Here is an 8,816-nt window from a genome sequence, read left to right as displayed (position 1 = left end):
GTGTTTCATCGTCAAGAAGAAGGTGCAAGGGATACAGTAAACCTGGAGTGAAGCATCGGAGTCTATTACTAGTGTCACAGGAAAGGTTCAAACATAGACAGTAAGAAGAGTCAGTCTTCTTGTACTTAATTCGGCATTGTGCCTTTTGTATTTAATTCCGATGCAATTTCTGTGTTTCATCGTCAATAAGAAGGTCAGAGGGATACAGTAAACCTGAAGTGAAGCATCGGAATCTATAACTAGTATCACAGGAATGGTTCAAAACATAGGCCGTAGGAAGAGTCAGTCTTCTTTTACTTAAGTCGGCATTGTGACTTTTGTATTTAATTCCAAAGCAATTTCTGTGTTTCATCGTCATTAAGAAGGCCAGAGGGATACAGTAAACCTGGAGTGAAGCATCGGAGTCTATAACTAGTGTCACAGGAATGGTTCAACACATAGACGGTAAGAAGAATCAGTCTTCTTGTACTTAATTCGGCATTGTGCCTTTTGTATTTAATTCCGATGCAATTTATGTGTTTCATCGTCAATAAGAAGGTCAGAGGGATACAGTAAACCTGAAGCGAAGCATCGTAATCTATAACTAGTGTCACAGGAGTAGTTCAAAACATAGTCAGTAAGAAGAGTCAATCTTCTTGTACTTAAGTCGGCATTGTGCCTTTTGTATTTAATTCCGATGCAATTTCTGTGTTTCGTCGACAATAAGAAGGTCCAAGGGATACAGTAATTCTGGAGTGAAGCATCGGATTCTATAACGAGTGTCACAGGAATGGTTCAAAACATAGACAGTCGGAAGAGTCAGTCTTCTTGTATTTAAGTCGGCATTGTGCCTTTTGTATTTAATTCCGATGCAATTTCTGTGTTTCATCGTCAATAAGAAGGTCAGAGCGATACAGTAAACCTGAAGTGAAGCATCGGATTCTATAACTAGTGTCACAGGATCGGTTCAAAACATTGACAGTAAGAAGAGTCAGTCTTCTTGTACTTAAGTCGGCGTTGTGCCTTTTGTATTTAATTCCGATGCAATGTCTGTGTTTAAACGTGAATAAGAAGGTCCAAGGGATACAGCAAACCTGGAGTGAAGCATCGGAATGTATAACTAGTGTCATAGCGACGGTTCAAATCATAGACTGTAAGATGGGTCAGTATTCCTGTACTTAAGTCGGCATTGTGCCTTTTCTATATAATTCCGATGCAATTTATGTGTTTCATCGTCAATAAGAAGGTCCAAGGGATACAGTAAACCTGAAGTGAAGCATCGGAAGCTAAAACTAGTGTCACAGGAATGGTTCAAACCATAGACAGTAAGAAGAGTCAGTCTTCTTGTACTTAAGTCGGCATTGTGCCTTTTGTATTTAATTCCGATGCAATTTCTGTGTTTCATCGTCAATAAGAAGGTCAGAGGGATACAGTAAACCTGAAGTGAAGTATCGGAATCTATAACTAGAGTCACAGGAATGGTTCAAATCATAGACAGTAAGAAGAGTCAGTCTTCTTGTACTTAAGTCGGCATTGTGCCTTTTGTATTCAATTCCGAAGCAATTTCTGTGTTTCATCGTCAAGAAGAAGGTCCAAGGGATACAGTAAACCTGGAGTGAAGCATCGGAGTCTATTACTAGTGTCACAGGAAAGGTTCAAACATAGACAGTAAGAAGAGTCAGTCTTCTTGTACTTAATTCGGCATTGTGCCTTTTGTATTTAATTCCGATGCAATTTCTGTGTTTCATCGTCAATAAGAAGGTCAGAGGGATACAGTAAACCTGAAGTGAAGCATCGGAATCTATAACTAGTATCACAGGAATGGTTCAAAACATAGGCCGTAGGAAGAGTCAGTCTTCTTTTACTTAAGTCGGCATTGTGACTTTTGTATTTAATTCCAAAGCAATTTCTGTGTTTCATCGTCATTAAGAAGGCCAGAGGGATACAGTAAACCTGGAGTGAAGCATCGGAGTCTATAACTAGTGTCACAGGAATGGTTCAACACATAGACGGTAAGAAGAATCGGTCTTCTTGTACTTAATTCGGCATTGTGCCTTTTGTATTTAATTCCGATGCAATTTATGTGTTTCATCGTCAATAAGAAGGTCAGAGGGATACAGTAAACCTGAAGCGAAGCATCGTAATCTATAACTAGTGTCACAGGAGTAGTTCAAAACATAGTCAGTAAGAAGAGTCAATCTTCTTGTACTTAAGTCGGCATTGTGCCTTTTGTATTTAATTCCGATGCAATTTCTATGTTTCGTCGACAATAAGAAGGTCCAAGGGATACAGTAGTTCTGGAGTGAAGCATCGGAATCTATAACTAGTGTCACAGGGACGGTTCAAAACATAGAAAGTAAGATGAGTCAGTATTCTTGTACTTAAGTCGGCATTGTGCCTTTTGTATTTACTTCCGATTCAATTTCTGTGTTTCATCGTCAATAAGAAGGTCCAAGGGATACAGTACACCTGAAGTGAAGCATCGGATTCTATAACTAGTGGCACAGGAATAGTTTAAAACATAGACAGTTGGAAGAGTCAGCCTTCTTGTACTTAAGTCGGCATTGCGCCTTTTGTATTTAATTCCGATGCAAAATCTGTGTTTCATCGTCAATAAGAAGATCCAAGGGATACAGCAGACCTAAATTGAAGAATCGGAATCTATAACTAGTGTCACAGGAATGGTTCAAAACATAGACAGTGAGAAGGGTCAGTCTTCTTGTACTTAAGTTGGCATTGTGCCTTTCGTATTTAATTCCGATGCAATTTCTGTGTTTCATTGTCAATAAGAAGGTCCAAGGGATACAGTTAACCTGAAGTGAAGCATTGGAATCTAATACTGGTCCCACAGGAAAGGCTCAAAACATAGACAGTAAGAAGAGTCAGTCTTCTTGTACTTAAGTCGGCATTGTGTCATTTGTATTTAAATCCGATGCGATTTCTGTGTTTCATCGTCAATACGATGATCAGAGGGATACAGTAACCCTCGAGTGAAGCATCGGAATCTATAACTAGTGTCACAGGAATGCTTCAAGACATAGACAATAAGAAGAGTCAGTCTTCTTGTACTTAAGTCGGTATTGTGATTTTGAATTTAATTCCGATGCAATTTCGGTGATTCACCGTCAATAAGAAGGTCCAAGGGATACAGTAAACCTGAAGTGAAGCATCGGAATCTATAACTAGTGTCACAGGAATGGTTCAAAACATGGACAGTAAGAAGAGTCACTCTTCTTGTACTTAAGTCGGCTTTGTGCGTTTTCTATTTAATTCCGATGCAATTTCAGTGTTTCATCGTCAATAAGAAGGTCCAAGGGATACAGTAAACCTGAAGCGAAGCATCGGAATCTGTAACTAGTGTCACAGGAATGGTTCAAGCCATAGACAGTAAGAAGAGTCAGTCTTCTTGTACTTAAGTCGGCATTGTGCCTCTTCTATTTAATTCCGATGCAATTTCTGTGTTTCATCGTCAATAAGAAGGTCAGAGGGATACAGTAAACCTGAAGTGAAGCATCGGAATCTATAACTAGTGTCACAGGAATGGCTCAAAACAGAGTCTGTAAGAAGAGTCAGTCTTTTTGTACTTAAGTCGGCATTGAGCCTTTTGTGTTTAATTCCGATGCAATTTCTGTGTTTCAGCGTCAATAAGAAGGTCCAAGGGTTACAGCATACCTGAAGTGAAGCATCGGAATCTACAACTAGTGTCACAGGTATGGTTCAAAACATAGACAGTAAGATGAGTCAGTCTTCTTGTACTTAAGTCGACATTGTGCCTTTTGTGTTTAATTCCGATGCAATTTCTGTGTTTCATCGTCAATAAGAAGATCAGAGGGATACAGTAAACCTGAAGTGAAGCATCGGAATCTATAACTAGTGTCACAGGAATGGTTCAAATCATTGATAGTAGGAAGAGTCAGTCTTCTTGTACTTAAGACGGCATTGTGCCTTTTGTATTTACTTCCGATGCAATTTCTGTGTTTCAACGTCAGTAAGAAGGTCCAAGGGATACAGTAAACCTGAAGTGAAACATCGGAATCTATAACTAGTGTCACAGGAGTGGTTCAAAACATAGTCAGTAAGAAGAGTCAGTCTTCTTGTACTTAAGTCGGCATTGTGCCTTTTCTATATAATTCCGATGCAATTTCTGTGTTTCATCGTCAATAAGAAGGTCAGAGGGATACAATAAACCTGAAGTGAAGCATCGGAATCAATAACTAGTGTCACAGGAATGGTTCAAAGCATAGACAGTAGGAAGAGTCAGTCTTCTTGTGCTTAAATCGGCATTGTGCCTTTTGTATTTAATTCCGATGCAATTTCTGTTTTTCATCGTCAATAAGAAGGTCCAAGGGATACAGTAAACCTGAAGTGAAGCATCGGAATTATAAACTGCTCTCACAGGAAAGCATCAAAACATAGACAGTAAGATGAGTCAGTCTTCTTGTATTTAGGTCTTCATTGTGACTTTTGCATTTAATTCCGATGCAATTTCTGTGTTTCATCGTCAATAAGAAGGTCCAAGGGAAACAGTAAACCTGAAGTGAAGCATCGGAATCTAAAAGTCGTCTCACAGCAAAGGTTCAAAACATAGACAGTAAGAAGTGTCAGCCTTATTGTACTTAAGTCGGCATTGTGCCTTTTGTATTTAATCCGATGCAATTTCTGTATTTCATCGTCAATAAGAAGGTCAGAGGTATACAGTAAACCTGAAGTGAAGCATAGCAATCTACAAATAGTGTCACAGGAATTTCTCAAAACTTAGTCAGTAAGAAGAGTCAGTCTTCTTGTACTTAAGTCGGCATTGTGCCTTTTGTATTTAATTCCGATGCAATTTCTGTGTTTCATCGCCAATAAGAAGGTCAGAGGGATACAGTAACCCTCGAGTGAAGCATCGGAATCTATAACTAGTGTCACAGGAATGGTTCAAAACATAGTCAGTAAGAACAGTCAGTCTTCCTGTCCCTAAGTCGGCATTGTGCCTTTTTTATTTAATTCCGATGCAATGTCTGTGTTTCATCGTAGATAAGAAGGTCCAAGGGATACAGTAGACCTGAATTAAAGCATCGGAATCTATAACTAGTGTCACAGGAATGGTTCAAAACATAGACAGTAAGAAGAGTCAGTCTTCTTGTACGTAAGTCGGCATTGTGACTTTTGTATTTAATTCCGATGCAATTTCTGTGTTTCATCGTCAATAAGAAGGTCAGAGGGATACCGTAAACATGAAGTGAAGCATCGGAATCTATAACTAGAGTCACAGGATTGGTTCAAATCCTAGACAGTAAGAAGAGTCAGTCTTCTTGTACTTAATTCGGCATTGTGCCTTTTGTATTCAATTCCGATGCAATTTCTGTGTTTCATCGTCAATAAGATGGTTTAAGGGATACAGTTAACCTGAAGTGAAGCATCGGAATAAATAACTAGTGTCACAGGAATGGTTCTAAACATAGTCAGTAAGAAGGGTCAGTCTTCTTGTACTTAAGTCAGCATTGTGCCTTTTGTACTTAATTCCGATGCAATTTCTGTGTTTCATCGTCAATAAGAAGGTCAGAGGGATACAGTAAACCTAAAGTGAAGCATCGGAATCTATAACTAGTGTCACAGGAATGGTTCAAAACATAGACAGTAGGAAGAGTCAGTCTTCTTGTACTTAAGTCGGCATTGTGCCTTTTGTATTTAATTCGGATGCAATTTCTGTATTTCATCGTTAATAGGAAGGTCCAAGGGATACAGTTAACCTGAAGTGAAGCATTGGAATCTATAACTAGACTCACAGGAATGGTTCAGAAGATAGACAGTAAAAGAAGTCTGTCGTCTTGTACTTAAGGCAACATGGTGCCTTTTCTATTTAATTCCGATGCAATTTCTGTCTTTCATCGTCAATAAGAAGGTCAGAGGGATACAGTAAACCAGAAGTGAAGCATCGGAATGTATAACTAGTTTCACAGGAGTGGGTCAAAACATTGACAGTAGGAAGAGTCACTCTTCTTGTACTTAAGACGGCATTGTGCCTTTTGTATTTAATTCCGATGCAATTTCTGTGTTTCATCGTTAATAAGAAGATCAGAGGGATACAGTAAACCTGAGGTAAAGCATCGGAATCTATTACAAGTGTCACAGGAATGGTTCAAAACATTGACAGTAGGAAGAGTCAGTCTTCTTGTACTTAAGTCGGCATTGTGCTTATTGTATTTTATTCCGATGCAATTTCTGTGTTTCATCGTCAGTAAGAAGGGCCAAGGGATACACTAAACCTGAAGTGAAACATCGGAATCTATAACTAGTGTCACAGGAATGCTTCAAAACATAGACAGTAAGAAGAGTCAGTCTTCTTGTACTTAAGTCGGTATTGTGATTTTGTATTTAATTCCGATGCAATTTCTGTGTTTCATCGTCAATAACAAGGTCCAAGGGATACAGTAAACCTGAAGTGAAGCATCGGAATCTATAACTAGTGTCACAGGAATGGTTCAAAACATAGTCAGTAAGAAGAGTCAGTCTTCTTGTACTTAAGTCGGCACTGTGCCTTTTCTATATAATTCCGATGCAATTTCTGTGTTTCATCGTCAATAAGAAGGACCAAGGGATACAGTAACCCTGGAGTGAAGCATCGGAATCTATAACTAGTGTCTCAGGAATGGTTTTAAACATAGACAGTAAGAAGGGTCAGTCTTCTTGTACTTAAGTCGGCATTGTGCCTTTTGTATTTAATTCCGATGCAATTTCTGTGTTTCATCGTCAATAAGAAGGTCCAGGGGATACAGTAACCCTGGAGTGAAGCATCAGAATCTATAACTAGTGTCTCAGGAATGGTTTTAAACATAGACAGTAAGAAGGGTCAGTCTTCTTGTACTTAAGTCGGCATTGTGCCTTTTGTATTTAATTCCGATGCGATTTCTGTGTTTCATCGTCAATAAGAAGGTCCAAGGGCGACAGTAGACCTGAATTGAATATCGGAATCTATAACTAGTGTCACAGGAATGGTTCAAACCATAGTCAGTAAGAAGAGTCAGTCTTCCTGTAGTTAAGTCGGCATTGTGCCTTTTTTATTTAATTCCAATGCAATTTCTGTGATTCATCGTCAATAAGAAGGTCAGAGGGATACAGTAAACCTTAAGTGAAGCATCGGAATTTATAACTAGTGTCCCAGGAATGGTTCAAAACATAGACAGTAGGAGGAGTCAGTCTTCTTGTACTTAAGTCGGCATTGTGCCTTTTGTATTTACATCGGATGCAATTTCTGTGTTTCATCGTCAACAGGAAGGTCCAAGGGATACAGTAAACCTGAAGTGAAGCATCGGAATCTATAACTAGAGTCACAGGAATGGTTCAAAAGATAGAGAGTAAGAAAAGTCTGTCGTCTTGTACTTAAGTCGGCATGGTGCATTTTGTATTTAATTCCGATGCAATATCTGTGTTTCATCGTCAATTAGAAGGTCAGAGGGATACAGTAAAACAGAAGTGAAGCATCGGAATCTATAACTAGTGTCACAGGAGTGGTTCAAAGCATAGTCAGTAAAACGAGTCAGTCTTCTTGTACTTAAGTCGGCATTGTGCCTTTTGTATTTAATTCCGATGCAATTTCTGTGTTTCATCGTCAATAAGAAGGTCAGAGGGATACAGTAAACCCGAAAAGAAGCATCGGAATCTATAACTAGTGTCACAGGAATGGTTCAAACATAGACAGAAAGAAGAGTCAGTCTTCTTGTACTTAAGTCAGCATTGTGCCTTTTGTATTTAATTCCGATGCAATTTCTGTGATTCATCGTTAATAAGAAAATCAGAGGCATACAGTAAACCTGAAGTGAAGCATCGGAATCTATTACAAGTGTCACAGGAATGGTTCAACACATTGACAGTAGGAAGAGTCAGTCTTCTTGTACATAAGTCGGCATTGAGCTTTTTGTATTTCACTCCGATGCAATTTCCGTGTTTCATCGTCAATAAGAAGGGCCAAGGGATACAGTAAAATTGAAGTGAAGCATCTTAATCTATAACTAGTGTCACAGGAATGCTTCAAAACATAGACAGTAAGAAGAGTCAGTCTTCTTGTACTTAAGTCGGTATCGTGATTTTGTATTTAATTCCGATGCAATTTCTGTGTTTCATCGTCAATAAGCAGGTCCAAGGATATAGTAACCCTGGAGTGAAGCACCGGAATCTATAACTAGTGTCTCAGGAATGGTTTTAAACATAGACAGTAAGAAGGGACAATCTTCTTGTACTTAAGTCGGCATTGTGCCTTTTGTATTTAATTCCGATGCAATTTCTGTGTTTCATCGTCAATAACAAGGTTTAAGGGATACAGTAAACCTGAAGTGAAGCATCGGAATCCATAACTAGTGTCACAGGAATGGTTCAAACCATAGTCAGTAAGAAGGGTCAGTCTTCCTGTACTTAAGTCAGCATTGTGCCTTTTGTATTTAATTCCGATGCAATTTCTGTGTTTCATCGTCAATAAGAAGGTCACAGGGATACAGTAAACCTGAAGTGAAGCATCGGAAACTATAACTAGTGTCACAGGAATGGTTCAAAACATAGACAGTAGGAAGAGTCAGTCTTCTTGTACTTAAGTCGGCATTGTGCCTTTTGTATTTCATTCGGATGCAATTTCTGTGTTTCGTCGTCAATAGGAAGGTCAGAGGGATACGGTAAACCGGAAGTGAAGCATCGGAATCTATAACTAGTGTCACAGGAATGGTTCAAAACATAAACAGTGAGAAAAGTCAGTCTTTTTGTACTTAAGTCGGCATTGTGCCTTTTCTATTTAAATCCGATGCAATATCTATTTTTCATTGTCAATTAGAAGGTCCAAGCGATACAGTAAACCTGAAGTGAAG

Source organism: Schistocerca piceifrons, unplaced genomic scaffold (assembly GCF_021461385.2).
Source record: "Schistocerca piceifrons isolate TAMUIC-IGC-003096 unplaced genomic scaffold, iqSchPice1.1 HiC_scaffold_1627, whole genome shotgun sequence".
Classification (NCBI taxonomy): domain Eukaryota; kingdom Metazoa; phylum Arthropoda; class Insecta; order Orthoptera; family Acrididae; genus Schistocerca; species Schistocerca piceifrons.
The sequence above is the reverse complement of the archived record's forward strand: the minus strand, read 5'-3'. Positions refer to the sequence as shown.